Raw genomic sequence first — 11,083 nt, 5'->3', positions numbered from 1 at the left:
GTGTCCCATGAACCCTTCTCCAAATCCAGGTTCAGCAGATCTGGCTTGGTGAGGTAGGGTGCTGAAGTGCCAGCAGAGGAGTGTCCTGGAAGTCCCTTTCCAGACTTTCCATGACCAAAGGAGGTGGCCAAAGAGCTCATAGAAAGCTGTTTTTCTTTTCTTTCATCCTTGAAAGGTGAAGCCAATCCTCTGTTTTCTTGACTGGTACTGCACCCACCCTGTAGAGAGACACTTCTGAAACAACACAATGTAGTGGGAAGAACACCAACTCCAGTCAGAATTCTGTCTGAACTTCCTAATTTTTTATCTTGGGTAGAGTTTGTCAACCTATCTGAGTCCCAGTTTCTTCACCTATAAAATAGGGATACATAATATCACTCTAATGAGACAGATATGAAAGTTAACTGAGAATATGTGGGAAACAGTTTGCATAGAGTCAACAAAATTAATTTTAGTTACTCTTCCTTTTCCTTCTAGAAAGTGTTGGTCCATTAGTGTTTAAGTTGCAGGGAAAAGAAAAGAAACTATAAAACTCTTTTTTAAAGTATTAATATTTTTATTAAATAAAGTAAAACTGCAAACAAATATGTGACTTTTCCAAAAGTTCACTGCTTTCAAGTGCTCTTCTCTCTGGCTTGAGAATCATCTACTTGCTGGGGAAGGTCTCTCAGTGAAACGAGCTCTCTGGTCAGGTGACTGTGGCAAAGGTGTGTATGTGGGCAAATCATTAATAATAGCATTTAAAAGGAGATGCCCAGACCCACCAGGACCAGGTCTGAGTGGGTTAATAAGAGACACAGCTGTGGAACAGGGTTTCACAAGCAGAGTGCTTTGCGGGTGGGAAGCTGAATGAGATTCTGCTCCGAGATTTTTAACATAAAGTTCTGAAAAAGAACCCTTATGCATGGACCGCTGCCTTGGTCTCAGAAGTGTGTTAGGAACACTTTGATCCAGGCCACCAGTTGTCCATCTGGTAACACCATCTTGATCTTCATTGAAGAGCTGCTCTGTTTCTTCACTTTTGATACCTAAAGTACTTTCCATTTATTGTAACACTTCATGACATTCACGTTTTGGTGTTTAAAAGTATCCCATAAAGAGGTTTCTCATAAGTTTCTGTCGACGTTTTCTTCCGTGCTACTTAGTAAGTGCATCAGTTTCTTTTGTACATCCTGTTGGACCTCATTATGTTTTTTAAATTCTTCTGTTTGTTCTTCCTTCAGAGCCAAGCCAGCATTTGCTTGCTGCAGATGTCCCTGTAACACCACCAGTTTTCCTGCTAGACCTCTGTCTCCTCCATCCACTCAGCTAGTGCCAACTCCAGGTTAGCTAGTGCTTGAGCAGACTGCTTTTCTTGTTCCCGAGAGACAGAAAGCTGTAGTGCACTTTCATCTCTCTCCTTGGTGACAAAATTCAGTGGTTTCTGCAATGACTGGCTCGATGGCTTGCCTTTTCCATTGCATTAGAGGATGAACATAGCTTTTCCTCCAGTACTGTGGCTTCCCTTCTTAGTTTAGCCACCCTATCTTCTGCAGACCAACCACTGGCAAAGGAGGATCTTCAGATTCTAAAGCATAGTTAAGCCATCTCACCAGCTCCTGGTTTAAGCATAATTCTTTGTCATGTAAATGTTGAACCTCCTTCTCTAAGGTACAGTTTTCCATTTGTTTCTGTTTCAGTGCCAACATGACTTCATTTCTCTCCTATTGAAACATAGCTATCTTCTCCTGCATTGATGGAACTGCATTTAGAAGTTGATTGATTTAATTCCCACATCTTACCCTATTCTTTTTCTTTCAATAGTTGCTCTACACCAAGAGCCTTCTTCATTGCAACATATTCCAATTCTTTCTCTTTTTTCCTCAGCATAGAAAGTTGCATATTTGCCTCTTGTAGTGTTTGCTTCTCTGTTTTCTTTTCCCTAGATATTTCTACTATTTTTTCATTTTCCTGTTTAAGTTTCCACCTGTGCACTTCTAAATTCAATAAGTCTCTCCTTCAGGTTGGGTACTGCCTGCCTCAGAAGTTTATTTTTGCTCACTTCATTAGTGAAATTTTCATTTAAAGAAAAGTCCTTACTTTTTGCTTTGATTAAGAGTTCTTAAGTTCTGTAAAACATCTTATTTCTCCTTTAGCTGCTTAATTTCTGAATAAGTTTATTCATGTTATTTTCTTTCTAGTTTAGAGGTGGCAGCAATTGAATCAGACAATCTCTGATTATTTTTCTCGAGTGTTCTCATTCTTTCTTTTTTCCTTCTTTTTTCCTATGTTGATTTTCTCAGCTCTTGTACCTCTTCTTGGAGCAACTTAGAAAACTCACTGAATTCATCAGATTTATTTTTTTAAATATATTTTTATTGATTTCAGAGAGGTAGGGAGAGAGAGAGAGATAGAAACATCAATGATGAGAGAGAATCACTGATAGGCTGCCTCCTGCACGCCCCCTACTGGGGATCGAGCCCACAACCCTGGCATGTGCCCTTGACCAGAATCAAACCCAGGACCTTTCAGTCCACAGGCCGACACTGTATCCACTGAGCCAAACGGGCTAGGATGAGTTCATCAGATTTAATTGCCTTAAGAGACTCTATAGATTCTGAAGTAATTGATCCTGTGGAGAGTGGTGGTGAAATAGCTCAAATTTACCTAAAGGAGCAGCCTTAGCATTGCAAAGCTGCCCTATGCTGAGCTGAATTTGTGCTAATCTCTTCTCCAGATTTTGGACTCTAGAAAGCTCCTTTTCATTTTGTTTCATATGTTACTTAAACTCAAAGTTCTTCTGGATGTTTAAATTATATTTTTATGACTGATATAGCTGATTACTAAATCTTCTATTTTATCCTCAAGCCTCTCCTTGGTTACATACAAATCATTAATAGCCATTTCACTTTGGATTAACTGTTCTTTCTGCAGGCCTGACTTTTCAGTGATGTTCACTTTATCATCTTTCAAGTTGATGAACGCTCTTTTTTTCATCATCCAGAGCTTGTTTTACTTTTCTGATAATGCTCTCACCTTCGTTTTGGTGTTTTGACAGCTGATCTTTCATGAAAATGTATGCTTTGCAGGTTCTTGTTTCTGTTGGGCTAGCTCTCCTAACTCAGCTATTATCTGGTTGAGTTTTTGATCCGAGGCCTCCAAGTCACATTTTAAACTAGGGGCCCGGTGCATGAAATTCGTACACAGTGGGGTGGGGGGGAGTCCCGTCAGCCCTACGTGCACCCTCTGTCACATTCTGGGACTCCGGCCGCTCCAGGCCTAGGCGCAGGCCTACAGGCTTGGGGTGGCCTGGCTCCGGAGGACGCCTGTCCCGGGGACACAGGCCTTTTGGCGCCAGCGTGCGCGCAAGCAGCCACAGAGTGAGAACCTCCACCAGCACCCGCGTACGCACTCTAGGCCCTGCCCCCGGCTTCCATGCATGCCGCCCCGCCCCCAGCTCCCCGGCGCCTGCGCACGCGGGCCAGCCGGGCAGGAGCTTCCCAGCGTCTGCACGCACCACCCCACCCCCAGTTCCCTGGCGCCCATGCAAGCAGCTGCGGGGCCAGAACTTCGCCAGCGTCGCCATGGCAACACGGGAAGCTCCCGCCCCGCCCCCGGCTCCCTGGCGCCCGTGCCCATGCAAGCAGCCATGGGGCCGGAACTTCCCCCGAGCCGCCATGGCGACACGGGAGAAGTACCTGCCCCACCCCCGGCTGCCCAATGCCTGTGTATGCAAATTAATCCGCCATCTTTGTTGGGTTAATTTGCATACTCCTCATTGCCTGGTGGACGTGGCTTGTGGGCATTGCAGAGGGACAGTTAATTTGCATGTTTCTCTTTTATATAGAGAGATGATTTACTTCTGAATCTGAATTCATGTCTCTGTAGCTGTACTTTTAAATTCCTTCACACTCGTTCAGTTTTAAAAGTGGTAGTTGAAGATCTTCCTTTTCTGGACTTAATCATGAATTTTCATTTTCTAAAACTTGAACTCCTTCTTTAAGTGTCAGGCTGTCGTCAATGAGATTGTCACCTGTTTAAGTTCCTCATCTCATTTCATTTTCAGCATCAGACAGCGCTGCTGCACTCTGAGCTCTTCCACAATGTCCTCTGTGAAGAACTGTCCTTTTCTGTCACAGTATCACTTTGCTTCCCAATATAAGATTTCAATTCACTTTCTGCAATTGTTTCTTTCCTTTTCTCATTTATCTGGTCTTGTTCTCTCCTGGAAACATCTCTCTCATTTTTTTCAGAAGATAATTTTTTTTTTAATCCTCACCTGAGTACATTTTTATTGATTTTAGAAAGAGGGGAAGGGAGAGAGAAAAGGAGAAACATTGATGTGAGAGAGAAACATCGACCGGTTGCCTCCCATACATGCCCTGACTGAGGACAGAACCAGCAACCTAGGAATGTGCCCTGATTGAGAATCGAACCCACAACCTTTTGATGTACTGGACAATACTCCAACCAACTGAGCCACCAGGCCAAGGCCAGAAGATACTTTTTTATTGATATTTTAATTGTAACCTCAAGTTCTTCAATCTTTTTTTTTAAATATATTTTATTGATTTTTTACAGAGAGGAAGGGAGAGGGATAGTTAGAAACATCGATGAGAGAGAAACATCGATCAGCTGCCTCCTGCACACCCCCCACTGGAGATGTGCCCACAACCAAGGTACATGTCCTTGACTGGAATCGAACCTGGGACCTTGCAGTCCGCAAGCCGATGCTCTATCCACTGAGCCAAACCAGTCAGGGCAAGTTCTTCAATCTTCTTGGTAAACTCTTTTTCAGTTTGTAGAACTTAAAAGATTTTTTTTGCATATCACAAATGTTTGAGCCATCAGTGACTCCGAATTCCCAAGCCACCCTGCTTCTTTCTTCATATTAACTTATTTTATCTTGATGCCTATGACTTCTGCCAGTTCTGTTGATGAGCACTCTGCAATACCGCCTTACAAGTTGATGGCCATCAATTTCCTTGTTTGACTTCTAAGTTTCTTGATGGTATTTTGCAATTTGTGGATTTCATTGTGATCAAAGCCATATGCTGTGGAAGTCTGAGCAAAACGCCTCCAAAGGCTCACTTCAGCCTCAAGTCTTAGAAGTTTATTCAAAAGTCTGTTTATTTCCTGTTGTGATGAAATGCGGTCAGCCAAATTCATGTCATCTCCGTTGCAGGCTGACACTGATGGTTGCTGTGTAACCCAGTGAAGGTGATGCAGTGGGAGATGGGACACGGCCAGCCCAGAGTTTCCTGACTGAGCGGCCAGGTGCAGCTTGGCAACTTGTTCTTTAACACCATCTCCCTTTCTGAACCTCGTCTTCTCAGTCTTTCTGTTGTAGTTGATGTCAGTAAGCAGCAGTTTGCTGCTTTATTCGAAGCTCTGATGTCTCATACTTCTGTTCTAGGTCACTACAAAGAGTTTAAGTCTCTCAATCTTTGACCTTAAGGTGTCTTAGTGGCTCCAACCTCCATTCTCGTAGAATCAGGTGACTCTTCCTGCTTTTGGTTCCCTTCATGGGCACATCTTTTGTGAAGTTAGAGATGTGGCCTGTGAAAGAAGCCACATTGCCACCCACTTGCCCCAAGGAATGGCCTAAGCCAGAGCAAAAGCCACCAAACCAGGAGGTCATCATGAGGCCATCAGACCGACCTGGTCCACTCCACCAAAAGCATACAGCGCCGTGGGACAACCATGCCAAGGGTCTGGGAATCGCTGCGTGGGCAGGGTTAAGAATCAATCACAATGGCCCACTTTGGGCAACATGGAATGGGAGGGGCGTCCACCTGGGAACGCAGGGAGGCCTGACCTTGGCCTGACAAGGGAGCCTTCTTCAGTGACAGGACCCTGCGGGGCTTCTCTGTCCCTTCTGTCTCAGTGACTGTCCCTAATAGAAAATACACATTGCTTTTGACTTTCTTGTCACACAGTCTGTGTTGTCCTGTAACTTGTGATTTCCAAATGCACACAGTGACACACATCCACCTTAAGAGCACACATGGGTGCGTTTAGAGTCCAGGGGTCCTCAAACTACGGGCCCGCGGGCCACATGCAAATACAAATATTGTATTTGTTCCCGTTTTGTTTTTTTACTTCAAAATAAGATATGTGCAGTGTGCATAGGAATTTGTTCATAGTTTTTTTTTAAACTATAGTCCGGCCCTCCAACGGTCTGAGGGACAGTGAACTGGCCCCCTGTTTAAAAAGTTTGAGGACCCCTGGTTTAGACAGATGCATCAGCGCCTGCGCTAGTCACTTTCAATCACCATTTATAATGCCCACTACTCCAGAGCTGTTAGGAGTGAGAGCAGTCTCAGGGTCACCCTACATGATGGCCTTGGGAGGCTTGCTTTCACCACTGACTTAGGAATTGAGAAAGTAGGCCAATGTGGCTCAGGGGGTGAGCATCGACCAACGAACCAGGGCACATGCCCAGGTTGCAGGGTTGTGGGCTCGATCCCCAGTGGGGGGTATGCAGGAGGCAGCCAATAAATGATTCTCTCTCATCATTGATGTTTCTCTCTCTCTCCCTCTCCCTTCTCAGAAATCAATGGGAAAAATTAGAGTGACTATCATCAAAGTTAAACAGAACACACCAAGATAGGCAAGTTAGCAGTATGTTCAGATTTTTAACTGAGGAATTCTCATGTCAAATATAGTGTTATTTCTGGGGAGAGGATGCAAGGAAATACTAGTATAAGATGATGAAGGACTTAATTATAGTAAATTACAGTGGAAATTGTCTACTAGACCGTAGTTAGAATAGGGGTTATAACATTACCTAAATGTTTCATCTATAGCAGCAATGCAGTATTAAGGCTCTCTTTTCTTCTCTGTCTTGTAAGGAACTTGAGTAATGTTGATGAAGAGCCCACTTTCGGAGTCATAGTTTCTAGGTTTAAATCTGGGTTTTGCTACTAATTTATGGTTATGTGGGCAGGTTATGTGACTGATTCCTAATCTATAAAGGAGTAAATGATAGTGCCTGCTTTACACAGTGTTCTGCAGATGAAGTTACAATCTATGTGAAGTGCTTACTCAGGATTAGTCCATAGTAAGTTTTTAAATGCTATTATTATTTATTGTAGAGGTTCTAAAATTAGAGTACTGTATTATGGGTATCAAAGTATTTATTATCCTTAAACTAGGGAGTCTTAAAAGTTAGAAGTTCTGAGCTATCATTTAAGTCCCTTCTGAGATTTAGATCTTCATCAGGGAGGGTTTTCAGTCACATTACCAACCTGTCTCTGAGTGCCACAGTGAAAGCTGCGGAACTGCAAGTGCAATCTGTTTAACAGTATTGCCTTTATTCCAACTTAAAATAGTGACGCCATCCTTCTCTATCAAAGCCCTTAACACACAGTCACGAGGACCCAGAACTCAAAAGGTAGAGGTAACATAAACAGACACTGAAGGTAACATTAAAGATAAGTTTTTGAATAAAATTTTCAGAGTAGGAATGGAACATGCTCAAATATATTATTAGATTTGTTTAAGACATTTTCAAACACTGTACTACTTGATCAGAGTACTAAATCCTGACAGATATATAAGCACCACGAGGTTAAGGATTTTAATATGCTTTGTTCATTGATTTCCCAACCCCTCCCCACCACAGTCAGAATTGAGCCTAGAGCATAGTAGGCACTTAGTAACTATTTAAATGAATGATTAATGAAATTGTTATTTAATTCAACATATAGTATTGTCAGAAATTATTAAATTCATTTTAATAGCTCCTAGAGTACAATTCTTTGCACAAAATAAGAGTTAAAAAAAGACTTAATAAGTATTTATTGAAAGAATTAATTCATATAATTTACATTATTTGTACATTTTTTTAGCTACGGAATATTGTAGAATGTTATTTGCCTATGGAGGTACTAAAGAAGATGAACTTACTTTTAAAGAAGGAGGGCCGGGCTGGTGTGGCTCAGTGGTTGAGCATCGACCCATGAATTAGGACGTCATGGTTCGATTCCTGGTCAGGGCACATGCCCGGGTTGCAGGCTCAATCCCCAGTAGGAGGTGTGCAGGAGGTAGCCAATCAATGATTCTCTCTCATCATTTTTGTTTCTACATCTCTCTCCCTCTACCATCCTCTCTGAAATCAATACAAATTATATTTAAAAAAATAAAGAGGGAGAGATGTAAGATATTTCTCATTTTTCACTGAATCATGTAATTTATTCCCAGAAATATTTATCAATATTCTTACATTCCCCCAAGAATGTAGCTCTAGAAGACTTTGTCTTGTTTATTTCTATGCCCTGAAAACCTGGCACATAGTAAGTGCTCAGAAAGTTATTTTCTTTTTAGGAAATTTTTTATTGTCTATATTTATTATAATGGATATATTAGGAATTATTTTTACAATCATGTTGTATTTTTTTTCTCTTACCCTAACCTTCTCCAGGTTTCTGTTATCACTTCATTTTCTACCTCATTCCATTCCCCCCTCTACTTACTGTTTGTTGTAGTGTTTATAACATAAAAAAACAAATAAAAGTAAATAAATGTCCCTCAAGATGTAAAAGGTTGTGAGACTTCATACTGTGGGAAATGGTGCAGCTATTTAAAAGAATGAGGTAGTTTTATAACTAGGAATAAATTAGGGCAAAAGAAAAAGAAAACCCAGTAGTATTGGGGTGTGGGCAGAATCCTATGATTACTATTTGTAATAGAGTAGAATTAGAAATATTTTGTTTTTGCTGTAATCCTATCAAATAGTTTTTCAAATTACTTCCTATTGTTTTAAATTAATGATCAGATTATTCTGTGTATGAAACTTTTAATATTCATACAATTTGGACTAATTTTTCAAGGAAAGATGGCATTTGAAAGAAATAGGAGATCCTGTTAATTTCTAAAGCAAATGAATAATGGGATAAGATCCAAGATGGCAACGGAATAGGTGGAAACTACACTCATCTTATTCTAGAACCAAATTGAAATTACACCTGAATTATAAAACAACCATCCTGAATAACCAACTGAAGACTAGCTGAAGAGAAGTCTTATTACCAAGGACTTACTGAAGGAGCCACATCAAGACTGGTAGGAAGGGCGAAGATGTGAAAAGGGAAAAACCCGCTCCCAAAGGCTGTGGCTAAGGTTCCAGAGGAATATCTGCTAAGGTTCCGCCTGAGAAGTGTAGGGTCTAAACCCCAAGGCAGCATGGCTGGTATGGCTTAGTGGTTGAGCGTCGACCCATGCACCAAGAGGTCACCAGTTCAATCCCCAGTCAGGGCATATGCCTGAGTTGCGGGCTTGATCCCCAGCAGGGGTCTTGCAGGAGGCAGCTGATCAATTTTGATGTTTCTCTCTCATTGATATTTCTATCTCTCTTGCTCCTCCTTTCCTTTCTCTCTAAAGATCAATAAAACATATTTTAAAAAAGAGAAAAGCTGATGCAATTATTTAAAACTAATAATAAAATAGAAATAAACCCCAAGGCAGGCTCCCCAGTCCAGAGTACCAAAGCTGGGAAGAGCTGCCCACATAACATCTGGCTTTGAAAAGCAGCGGGGTTCTGTCCTCTAGAAAGATGGCTAGAGACACAGGCACCCTCTTAAAAGGCCAAAGCACAAAATTTTAATCACAGTCACTCACCCTGGGCTCCAGTGGAGGGAGGGAAAGCAGACTAGAATCCCATGAGGAGAGTCTGGGGTTTGTGGCTCTGAGGAGAGAGAGCTTGAGGGCCACCCATCAGGATCCCTGTGCTGAGTCATTCTCCAATGCCGCAGTCGTCATCTTTCTTAGGTGGAGCACTCCCCTCTGTGTGGCATTAGCCTGGGGGAAAGCAGTAGCCCCACCCTCTAGACTCCTTTTCACCTCACCCTGTGTAGATTATGCCCAGCTGAGGAGTACAGCCAGAGGCTCTTCCAGTGACTGAGCCTAACAAGCAACTGGCAGATGGACCCAGGTAGAGGCAGATCTCAGGGTGCTTTGGTACTATTTCTGACCTGCTCCTGGGCCCTATGCTGTTAAAAGCTAGCACTGGTGAGCAGCTTACTCCTTCCTGAGTGCATCCATGCCCAGCAGAGGCAGCCACAAACTGTGGAACGCTGGTAGCTCCAAACAGGATGACCAGGGCAAGCCACAGGCAGTGTGTCAGTCATAGCAGATTGACCCAATACATAGGAACAAACACAAAGAGGCAGCCAACATGGGGAGACAAAGAACCCACAAATGAGAGAAAAGAAGAAATCTCCAGAAAAAAAGAACTAAATGAGATTGAGGCAAGCAACCTATCAGACATAGAGTTCCAAGCAATGATTATAAAGGTGCTTAAGGAACTTAGTGCAAATTACAACAGCATGAAAAGAGAAATAGAGGCCATGAACAAGAACCAGACAGAAATGAAGAATGTTATATCTGACATGAAGAACAACTGGAAGGTATTAAAAGTAGATTGGATGAAGCAGAGGACCGAATCGTGATTTGGAAGATAAGGTAGAAATAAATACCCAATTAGAGCAGCCAATAGAAAAAAGAATTAAAAAGCAGGGAGATAGCTTAATGAAACATAACAACATCCGCATTACAGGAATACCAGAAGGGAAGGAACAGATGAACAAGAAACAGAGGACCTGTTTAAAGAAATAATGACAGAAAAATACTTCAACCTGGTGAAGGAAAATGTCACACAAGTTCAGGAAGCACAGAGAATCCCAGTCAAGAGGACCCCAAAGAGACCCACATCTAGACACATTATAATTAAAATGGAAAATGTTAAAGACAAAGAAAGAATTTTAAAGGCAGCAAGAGAGAGACAGAAAATTAGCTACAAAGGAGTTCCCATTAGAATTTCAACTGACTTCTCAAGAGAAACAGAAACACTTCAGGCCAGAAGGGAGTGGCATGAAGTACTCAAAGTAATGAAAAGCAAGGGCCTAAATCTAAAACTACTGTATTCAGCAAAGCTATCATTTAAAATTGAAGGGGAAATAAAAAGCTTTCCATACAAAAGGTTAAAGAAGTACATTACTACCAAACCAGCAATGCAAGAAATGTTAAGGGGACTGCTTTCAGAAGAAGAAAATGAGAGAGAGATCATAGGCATAAAGAAAATAAAAATGGCAATAAATAAATA

At 41.8% G+C, this 11,083-nt stretch overlaps 1 pseudogene; it reads right to left on the bottom strand.

The window, feature by feature from the left end:
• Positions 1 to 642: 642 nt before the first annotated feature.
• Positions 643 to 5,918, bottom strand: LOC102418597 (annotated as a pseudogene).
• Between the last annotated feature and the right edge of the window lie 5,165 nt (positions 5,919 to 11,083).

This window comes from Myotis lucifugus, unplaced genomic scaffold, assembly GCF_000147115.1.
Source record: "Myotis lucifugus unplaced genomic scaffold, Myoluc2.0 scaffold_298, whole genome shotgun sequence".
Lineage (NCBI taxonomy): Eukaryota > Metazoa > Chordata > Mammalia > Chiroptera > Vespertilionidae > Myotis > Myotis lucifugus.
The sequence above is the reverse complement of the archived record's forward strand: the minus strand, read 5'-3'. Positions and strand labels throughout refer to the sequence as shown.